This window comes from Heloderma suspectum, chromosome 3 (genome assembly GCF_057233095.1).
Source record: "Heloderma suspectum isolate Gila_16-S chromosome 3, 16-S_ref, whole genome shotgun sequence".
NCBI classification, from domain to species: Eukaryota; Metazoa; Chordata; class Lepidosauria; order Squamata; family Helodermatidae; genus Heloderma; species Heloderma suspectum.
This window is the reverse complement of record NC_139460.1, coordinates 320,853,178-320,863,417: the sequence shown is the minus strand read 5'-3', so window position 1 is coordinate 320,863,417 and position 10,240 is coordinate 320,853,178. Positions and strand designations below refer to the sequence as shown.

Below are 10,240 nucleotides of genomic sequence, written 5' to 3'. Positions count from 1 at the left end.
ACTCCACCCCAGAGGGAACAATCCTATGGCCCCTAGAGAAGCCATAGGATATTTCAGAATCCCCAATCGGAGGTTGGAGACAGTACTCCGACCTCAGAGGGGGAAACTGGAGCTCCAACCCCCCCCCTTTCTCTCACAGCCGTTGCAGAAAGAACTGCACTGGCTGCTCTCTGAGGTTGGGAACGCGACCTCAGAGAAGGGGGCATTGGGCGGGGGGGGGGGGAGAGACTGGAGAGGCCAAGATATGAGTTATCCTCAGGCCTCTCCAGCCTCCTTCCCTGCCCCTCTGAAGCGCCCCAGCTAAAGGGGTTAAAAAGCCCATCTAGCGACAAATGCAGGGCAGGGAAGCAAAAATCACCTCCGCTGCTCTTCCTGCCCTGCATAGAATGATCGTAAGCTTCCGAGTTCCGAGTCTGAAACCCATAGGATTGCGCCATTAAGGCCTAAACCAGCCAGTTCATGGTGGTTACATATGCACTAAAAGATGCAGCTGGATTTCCCTCAAAAATTTCTGGCTTTTACATACACACAACATTTTCTTCTGGCACATAGATTAGCCCTGCCTCCTGATCTAACTGGATTTTTTTTCATTCATTGGCAACTCTGTATCAACATGGTGGCTCCAAAATGTATAAGGAGTTCAGTTTCATCCTAGTCGCAATATGCCTCTCTTCTTTCAACCATATCCCATTTTCAAGTGCCACTTATCTCAGAATCTAGAGATGCTTCGAATGGAAGGGTTGGCAGGTGTGTTTAGTTGATGACCTGAGGGGAGAGTTTACACCAATCATATTTTGTTCCAATAACTTTAATGTGAGTCTTGAGGGAGGCTATGGATTGTTTGTATGAGTTGTTTTTTTAAAAAAGGAAGAGCATCTGTTTCATGTTGGAACAGGGAGACAACAGGAAGGTCTGTTGGAAAGAGTGAAATCTGCAATTTCAGGTTGGAAGAGGGGGATGGAAAAATGGAAGCCCTACATGCTTAATGTGTATGTTGGCCCATAGCTAGAAATGTAAGCATGCTCACCTAACAAGTAAATACTATTGAACTCCAAGAATCATATTTTTGAATAAATATGCATAGGATCAGGCTATAAGGATCACTCACATCATTGTCTCAGTCCACTATCCATTTTCAGTGGATTTTTTAAAATTCTTTCTGCCCTTTTCAGCCCTCTGTTGTATTTTTTGAAATATCCCCAGCCAATACATATCTCATTGCTTGAAAAGTCATAATCTAGGACATGTTTTTTCTCTTGGCGCAGACAGTAGTTTGAAACTATTTTAAATGGAGGAGAGGGAAGGTGGCAGTGTGTACAACAGGTGGCAAGTAAAGGCCGTGTAAAGGGGAAGTATTGTAAACAGTTGGGCCAATAGGCCAAGAAATGTAAGAGGCTGGAGTATAACTGCTTTCATAAAGTCAGTATCCCCAAACTGACCTTAGTGCCCCACTTTACTAGACTGCAACACTTAATGCTCAATTGTAATAAACCAAGGAAGAAATTGATTAAAGACAAGGGATAATTGTTTGGAAGGAAAGGGGATACTGATAAGTTTGCACAATAAAATAGATATGGAGCAGAGTTGCTTGGCAAAATACAATATGAACAAACTGTGGTGTTTATAACAATTCAAGCATCTGACCAGGAGCAAATATCATCCCTCTTCCCCCCACCCCCACTAAAATTTATGATCCCCCTTTCTTAGAACTGCCAGAAATAACCCTTACTTCCAACTTTATGGCTATGGAGAGACCGAAGTAATGTAGAGGTGGAATCCAAGTCTATGAATCTTTTTCTTTTACCAAAACTACAGTAAGGCAATCAGTTTTAATACATAGGGGGATACATGCTTCCATTCAGAGAAACGGGCAGAGAAACTATTAGGGAAATGGTATTTAAAATGCAGAAGACTGTATATCTTACAAATTGATTACAAAAACTAGCAAAGCAAGATAATGACATAAGTGAAGTTGTTCAAAGAAAGTAACGTGAAAATGGTTATTTATATGTGGGGAGTGCAAAAAAAAAAAAAGTTATACTACCCCTATTCGGGATACCAGCCTGCCATGCCCTTTTCCAGGAAACACAACTGCATTTTACAATCGCCCCACAGGTTTTCTCCAACAGTCAGTCAGCATTCTGTGACACTGAGCATGTTCATCTTAATTGAGCTGATTTTGATTTCTTTTCCTCCAATAAGGTTTTTTTCTAAAGATGTTTTGTACTTATACACAAACCCGCTGCTACCTCCATCTTGTGCATATATACTGCTGTTTTGGCTACATGAGGATCCACACTCAGAGAATGGTGTTACTGTATGTGATTTACTTAAGTCATTTGCATCACACCTTTCATATTAACATTTCAAGACAGTTTGCCAAAACTAAGCAGCAGGAATAACAAAACACAAATGATTATTCTTAATTGGTAAATACAACCAATTTCACTTGGCAGCTAATGCTGATACAAAAGAGTAGATGCCAAGTGAAAAGCCTTGATGGGGACATTCCAGAGTGGAGGTGCCATTACCAGCTGATGTTACGGATTTGGCCTTTGCTGAGTGTTTTCAAACTATACTTCTAGTATTTAGGAAGCCTTTGGCTGCCAGTTAATTACTCATAGCTGATCTATACACTTCAACCAAAGCATACACCAAATATTGTTTTAGGTGGATTCAATTTTGGTTTTGTACTGACAATGACAAGTAAAGGGAAAACCTTTTGATCCATTTTTATTTTATTAGAATTATACTTTTAACATCACATCAAAATATACATAAAACTTGCACAAAATAACATAAAAACATTTCTTGTTGGTAAAAAGAGCTTTCCTGAAGACTTCAACAAGGAATAGAATTTCTAAAAATTTCTTGTTTTTAGACTTTCAGGCTGCACTCCTAAGCATGTGAAGACAGAAAAAAATATCTGGGGCATGCTGGGAGTTGTGTCTAAACATGCATAAAATTGCCCCCTTAGTCCTAGTCGTTTACAAAGGAGAGATCTCATTCTGAATACCATGTTCCCCATTCAGTTCTGACTAGGCTAGTCTTCTCAGAGGTGCACAACCCTCGTGAGCTTCTAAGACGCTCCCTTGTTCTAAAATCAGGACATGCTTATGCCTAGCAAACACACTTTTCCAACAGCACAAAAGGCGACTCTACACACGGACTTCACCAGATGGTCAATATCGAAATCAGATTGATTATGTCCTTTGCAGCCAAAGATGGAGAAGCTCCATACAATCAGTAAAAACAAGACCTGGAGATGACTGTGGCTCAGATCATGAGCTGCTTCTTGCAAAATTTCAGCTTAAATTGAAGAACGTAGGGAAAACCACTAAACCATTCAGGTATGAACTAAATCATATCCCTGATGAATATACAGTGGAGGTGAGGAATAGATTTCAGGGATTAGACCTGATAGACAGAGTGCCTGAGGAACTATGGACTCAGGTCCGTAACATTGTTCAGGAGGCAGCAACTCAATCCATCCCAAAGAAAATGCAAGAAAGCCAAGTGGCTGTCTGATGAGGCTTTACAAGTACCTGAGGAAAGAAGGGAAGTGAAAAGCAAGGGGAAAAGGAAAAGATATATCCAACTGAATGCAGAGTTCCAGAGAATAGCAAGGAGAGACAAGAAGGCTTTCTTAAATGAATAATACAAAGAAATGGAGGAAAACAATAGAATGGGAAAGACCAGAGATATTTTCAAGAAAATCGGAGATATCAAGGGAACATTTTGTGCAAAGACGGGTATGATAAAGGACAAAGAAGGCAGGGACCTAACAGAAGCAGATGAGAGTAAGAAGAGGTGGAAAGGATACACAGAAGAACCATACAGGAAAGATCTTAAGCCATGATAGTGCGGTCACTGAACTTGAGCCAGACATCCTAGAGAGTGAAATCAAGTGGGCCTTAGGAAGCATTAGTAACAACAAAGGTAGCGGAGATGACAGTATTCCAGCTGAGCTATATAAAATCCTAAAAGATGATGCTGTTAAAGTGCTGCACTCAATATGCCAACAAATTTGGAACACTCAACAGTGGCCACAAGACTGGAAAAGGTCAGTTTACATTCCAATTCCAAAGAATGGCAACGCCAAAGAGTGTTCAAACTACCATACAATTGCACTCATTTCACGTGCCAGCAAGGTTATGCTCAAAATCCTACACACTAGGCTTCAGCAGCATGTGAACCGAGAACTACCGGAAATACAAACTGGGTTTTGAAGAGGCAGAAGAACTAGACAGCAAATCGCCAACATTCACTGGATCATGGAGAAAGCAAGAGAATTCCAGAAAAACGTCTATTTCTGCTTCATTGACTACACTAAAGCCTTTGATTGTCTGGATCACAACAAACTGTGGCAAATTCTGAAAGAGATGGGAGTACCAGACCACCTTACCTGTCTCCTGAGAAACCTGTAGGAGGGCCAAGAAGCAACAGTAAGAACCAGACATGGAACAACCAATTGGTTCAAAAGTGGGAAAGGAGTATGACAAGGCTGTATATTGTCGTCCTGCTTATTTAATTTATGTGCAGAGGACATCATGAGAAACGCCGGGTTGGATGAATCACAGGTCGGAATGATTGCTGAGAGAATTATCAACAATCTCAGATAGGCAGACGATACCACCCTAATGGCAGAAAGCGAAGAGGATCTAAAGAGCCTCTTGTTGAGGATGAAAGAGGAGAGTGCAAAAGCTGGCTTGAAACTCAACATTAAAAAAACTAAGATCATGGCATCTGGCCCCATCACGTCCTGGCATATAGAAGGGGAAGAAATGGAAGCATTGAAAAATTGTATTTTCTTGGGCTCCAAGATCACTGTGGACGGTGACTAGCCATGACATTAAAAGACGCTTGCTCCGTGGGAGGAAAGCTATGGCAAACCTAGACAGCATAGTATGAAGCAGAGACATCACCTTGCCGATAAAGATTCGTATAATCAAAGCTATGGTTTTCGCCGTAGCAATGTATGGCTGTGAGAGCTAGACTATAAGAAAGGCTGAGCGCCGGAGAATTGATGCCTTCGAACTGTGGTGCTGGAGAAGACTCTTACGAGTCCCCTGGACTGCAAGGAGGTCAAATCAGTCAATCCCAAAGGAAATCAACCCTGAATGTTCACCAGAAGAAAGCTGAAGCTCAAATATTGAATATATTTCAATACTGAATACTGAAGATGAAGCTCAAATATTTTGGCCACCTAATGCAAAGAGAAAACTCCCTGAAAAAGACCCTGATGCTGGGAAGGATTGAAGAAAAAAAGAGGAGGGGACGACAGAGGATGAGATGGCTAGATAGCATCACCGGTGCAATAAATATGAATTTGAGCACACTCCAAAACATACCTTAGAAAAGGGGTCCGTGGCGGAATTCTCCGCCATCCATAGCCCCAGGGCAGCTGCTGCTGCCGCTTCCCTCTTGAAGCACACTCTGGCTGCCCCTGGAGCTCCTCTCCAGCGGGCTGTACACTTCCTCCACCATAGGGCAGAGGAGTGCTTGGGCGGGGGGATGTTCCCACCAAGCCTTTGGAAAACTAGGCCAGTGCAAACCACATGTGGGGCAGAATGGGGGACATGCAGCGGACTTGCCCAGCCTGCGAGAGGGGCTGTTTCCCCCTCCCCCGTGACGGCTTCCGGACATTCATCCCGGTGGTGTGGCGGGGCGGGGCTGCCTCTAGCGGCAACCCTGCTGTTCCGTCGTCCCGGCGCAAGCTTGTGGAGATGCAGCTCCAGGGAGACTTGAGACGCCTACGGAGCGCTGGAGTGCGTCTCGGGGCAGCAGCGGTGTTTCAGTGCCGTTTCAGAAGGGCGAAAGGCAGGGAAGCCAAGGTGCAGGCGACAGAAGCAGGAGAATGAGCCCAATGCAGCAAGGCAGGCAGGCGACGCAAAGGGTAGGGGGAGACTGGATCACTGCTGCATTTGACGTTGCGCGTGTGTTCCTGCGGGGCTCCTGCTTTAAGGTGGTGGTGGCAAGGCTGCAGAGCGCCTACGGCCATAGTACCCTGAACGTGCCCGATCTCGTCAGGCCTGGATACTACTTGGGTGGGAGACCGCCCGGAAGCGCCGGGTGATGTAGGCTTTTCCTCCTTTGGCTCTTCTTGCTTCCTTTTCCCTTCCTCTCTTCAGCCAGCCTGAGCCCCAGCACACCTGCTGCCGCCGCTTCCCTTTTGCAGCACACTCTGGCTGCCCCTGAAGCTCCTGGCCCGCTGGCTATGGCCTTCTTCCACCAGAGGGCAGAGGAGGGCTTGGGCGGGGGGCTTTTCCCTCCAAGCCATTGGAAAACTAGGCCAGTGCAACCCACATGTGGGGCGGAATGGGGGACATGCAGCGGCCTTGCCCAGCCTGCGAGAGGGGCTGTTCCCCCCTCCCCCATGACGGCTTCCGGACATTCATCCCGGTGGTGTGGCGGGGCGGGGCTGCCTCTAGCGGCAACCCTGCTGTTCCGTCGTCCCGGCGCAACCTTGTGGAGATGCAGCTCCAGGGAGACTTGAGACGCCTATGGAGCGCTGGAGTGCGTGTCGGGGCAGCAGCGGTGTTTCAGTGCCTTTTCAGAAGGGCGAAAGGCAGGGAAGCCAAGGTGCAGGCGACAGAAGCAGGAGAATGAGGCCCATGCAGCGAGGCAGGCGACGCGAGGGGTAGAGGGAGACTGCCTCGCTGCTGCATTAGAAGTTGCGGGTGTGTTCTTGCAGGGCTCCTGCTTAAAGGCGGTGGTGGCAAGGCAGCAGAGCGTCTACGGCCATACTACCCTGAACGCGCCCGATCTCGTCTGATCTCGGAAGCTAAGCAGGGTCAGGCCTGGTTAGTACTTGGGTGGGAGACCGCCCGGAAATGCCGGGTGATGTAGGCTTTTACTCCTTTGGCTCTTCCTGCTTCCTTTTCCCTTCCTCTCTTGAGCCAGCCTGAGCCCCAGCACACCTGCTGCCACCGCTTCCCTTTTGCAGCACACTCTGGCTGCCCCTGAAGCTCCTGGCCCGCTGGCTATGGCCTTCCTCCACCACAGGGCAGAGGAGGGCTTGGGCGGGGGGCTTTTCCCTCCAAGCCATTGGAAAACTAGGCCAGTGCAACCCACATGTGGGGCGGAATGGGGGACATGCAGCGGCCTTGCCCAGCCTGCGAGAGGGGCTGTTCCCCCCTCCCCCATGACGGCTTCCGGACATTCATCCCGGTGGTGTGGCGGGGCGGGGCTGCCTCTAGCGGCAACCCTGCTGTTCCGTCGTCCCGGCGCAACCTTGTGGAGATGCAGCTCCAGGGAGACTTGAGACGCCTATGGAGCGCTGGAGTGCGTGTCGGGGCAGCAGCGGTGTTTCAGTGCCTTTTCAGAAGGGCGAAAGGCAGGGAAGCCAAGGTGCAGGCGACAGAAGCAGGAGAATGAGGCCCATGCAGCGAGGCAGGCGACGCGAGGGGTAGAGGGAGACTGCCTCGCTGCTGCATTAGAAGTTGCGGGTGTGTTCTTGCAGGGCTCCTGCTTAAAGGCGGTGGTGGCAAGGCAGCAGAGCGTCTACGGCCATACTACCCTGAACGCGCCCGATCTCGTCTGATCTCGGAAGCTAAGCAGGGTCAGGCCTGGTTAGTACTTGGATGGGAGACCGCCTGGGAATACCGGGTGCTGTAGGCTTTTCCTCCTTTTGCTCTTCCCGCTCCCTTTTCCCTTCCTCTTTTCAGCCAGCCTGTGCCCCAGCGCAGCTGCTGGAGGAAAACTGGCTCACCGCAGCATTTTGTCAGGGGAAAACTGGCTCAACGCAGCCTTTTGCTCCGACGGTGCCTTGTTGCTGTATCTCTGCTTAAAGGAACTGGCAGCAAAGCGGCGCAGCTTCTACAGCCATACTGCCCTGAACGCGCCCGAGCTCGTCAGGCCTGGATACTACTTGGGTGGGAGACCGCCCGGAAACGCCGGGTGATGTAGGCTTTTCCTCCTTTGGCTCTTCCTGCTTCCTTTTCCCTTCCTCTCTTCAGCCAGCCTGAGCCCCAGCACACCTGCTGCCGCCGCTTCCCTTTTGCAGCACACTCTGGCTGCCCCTGAAGGAGAATGAGGCAGCGAGGCAGGCGACGCGAGGGGTAGAGGGAGACTGCCTCGCTGCTGCATTAGAAGTTGCGGGTGTGTTCTTGCAGGGCTCCTGCTTAAAGGCGGTGGTGGCAAGGCAGCAGAGCGTCTACGGCCATACTACCCTTTTGCAGCACACTCTGGCTGCCCCTGAATCTCCTGGCCCGCTGGCTATGGCCTTCCTCCACCAGAGGGCAGAGGAGGGCTTGGGCGGGGGGCTTTTCCCTCCAAGCCTTTGGAAAACTAGGCCAGTGCAACCCACAGGTGGGGCGGAATGGGGGACATGCAGCGGACTTGCCAGCCTGCGAGAGGGGCTGTTCCCCCCTCCCCCGTGATGGCTTCCGGACATTCATCCCGGTGGTGTGGCGGGCCGGGGCTGCCTCTAGCGGCAACCCTGCTGTTCCCTCGTCGCGGCGCAAGCTTGTGGAGATGCAGCTCCAGGGAGACTTGAGACGCCTATGGAGCGCTGGAGCGCGTCTCGGGGCAGCAGCGGTGTTTCAGTGCCTTTTCAGAAGGGCGAAAGGCAGGGAAGCCAAGGTGCAGGCGACAGAAGCAGGAGAATGAGCCCAATGCAGCAAGGCAGGCAGGCGACGCGAAGGGTAGGGGGAGACTGGATCACTGCTGCATTTGACGTTGCGGGTGTGTTCCTGCGGGGCTCCTGCTTTAAGGTGGTGGTGGCAAGGCTGCAGAGCGCCTACGGCCATAGTACCCTGAACATGCCCGATCTCGTCAGGCCTGGATACTACTTGGGTGGGAGACCGCCCGGAAGCGCCGGGTGATGTAGGCTTTTCCTCCTTTGGCTCTTCCTGCTTCCTTTTCCCTTCCTCTCTTCAGCCAGCCTGAGCCCCAGCACACCTGCTGCCGCCGCTTCCCTTTTGCAGCACACTCTGGCTGCCCCTGAAGCTCCTGGCCCGCTGGCTATGGCCTTCTTCCACCAGAGGGCAGAGGAGGGCTTGGGGGGGGGGCTTTTCCCTCCAAGCCATTGGAAAACTAGGCCAGTGCAACCCACATGTGGGGCGGAATGGGGGACATGCAGCGGCCTTGCCCAGCCTGCGAGAGGGGCTGTTCCCCCCTCCCCCGTGAAGGCTTCCGGACATTCATCCCGGTGGTGTGGCGGGGCGGGGCTGCCTCTAGCGGCAACCCTGCTGTTCCCTCGTCCTGGCACAAGCTTGTGGAGATGCAGCTCCAGGGAGACTTGAGACGCCTATGGAGCGCTGGAGCGCGTCTCAGGGCAGCAGCGGTGTTTCAGTGCCTTTTCAGAAGGCCGAAAGGCAGGGAAGCCAAGGTGCAGGCGACAGAAGCAGGAGAATGAGGCCCACGCAGCGAGGCAGGCGACGCGAGGGGTAGAGGGAGACTGCCTCGCTGCTGCATTGGAAGTTGCGGGTGTGTTCTTGCAGGGCTCCTGCTTAAAGGCGGTGGTGGCAAGGCAGCAGAGCGTCTACGGCCATACTACCCTGAACGCGCCTGATCTCGGAAGCTAAGCAGGGTCAGGCCTGGTTAGTACTTGGATGGGAGACCGCCTGGGAATACCGGGTGCTGTAGGCTTTTCCTCCTTTTGCTCTTCCCGCTCCCTTTTCCCTTCCTCTTTTCAGCCAGCCTGTGCCCCAGCGCAGCTGCTGGAGGAAAACTGGCTCACCGCAGCATTTTGTCGGGGGAAAACTGGCTCAACGCAGCCTTTTGCTCCGACGGTGCCTTGTTGCTGTATCTCTGCTTAAAGGCACTGGCAGCAAAGCGGCGCAGCTTCTACAGCCATACTGCCCTGAACGCGCCCGAGCTCGTCAGGCCTGGATACTACTTGGGTGGGAGACCGCCCGGAAATGCCGGGTGATGTAGGCTTTTCCTCCTTTGGCTCTTCCTGCTTCCTTTTCCCTTCCTCTCTTGTGCCAGCCTGAGCCCCAGCACACCTGCTGCCACCGCTTCCCTTTTGCAGCACACTCTGGCTGCCCCTGAAGCTCCTGGCCCGCTGGCTATGGCCTTCCTCCACCACAGGGCAGAGGAGGGCTTGGGCGGGGGGCTTTTCCCTCCAAGCCTTTGGAAAACTAGGCCAGTGCAACCCACAGGTGGGGCGGAATGGGGGACATGCAGCGGACTTGCCCAGGCTGCGAGAGGGGCTGTTCCCCCCTCCCCCGTGACGGCTTCCGGGCATTCATCCCGGTGGTGTGGCGGGGCGGGGCTGCCTCTAGCGGCAACCCTG

General features: G+C 51.4%; 1 non-coding gene and 2 pseudogenes across 1 annotated transcript; all 3 read left to right on the top strand.

The window, feature by feature from the left end:
- The first annotated feature begins 6,733 nt into the window (after positions 1 to 6,733).
- Positions 6,734 to 6,852, top strand: LOC146351699 (5S ribosomal RNA; annotated as a pseudogene).
- Positions 6,853 to 7,501: 649 nt separating this feature from the next.
- LOC146351698 (5S ribosomal RNA) lies at positions 7,502 to 7,620 on the top strand. The gene has a single exon (XR_014789704.1). It is a non-coding gene; the product is annotated as a 5S ribosomal RNA (ribosomal RNA).
- A 1,862-nt stretch (positions 7,621 to 9,482) lies between these two features.
- Positions 9,483 to 9,591, top strand: LOC146351697 (5S ribosomal RNA; annotated as a pseudogene).
- The last annotated feature ends 649 nt before the right edge of the window (positions 9,592 to 10,240 follow it).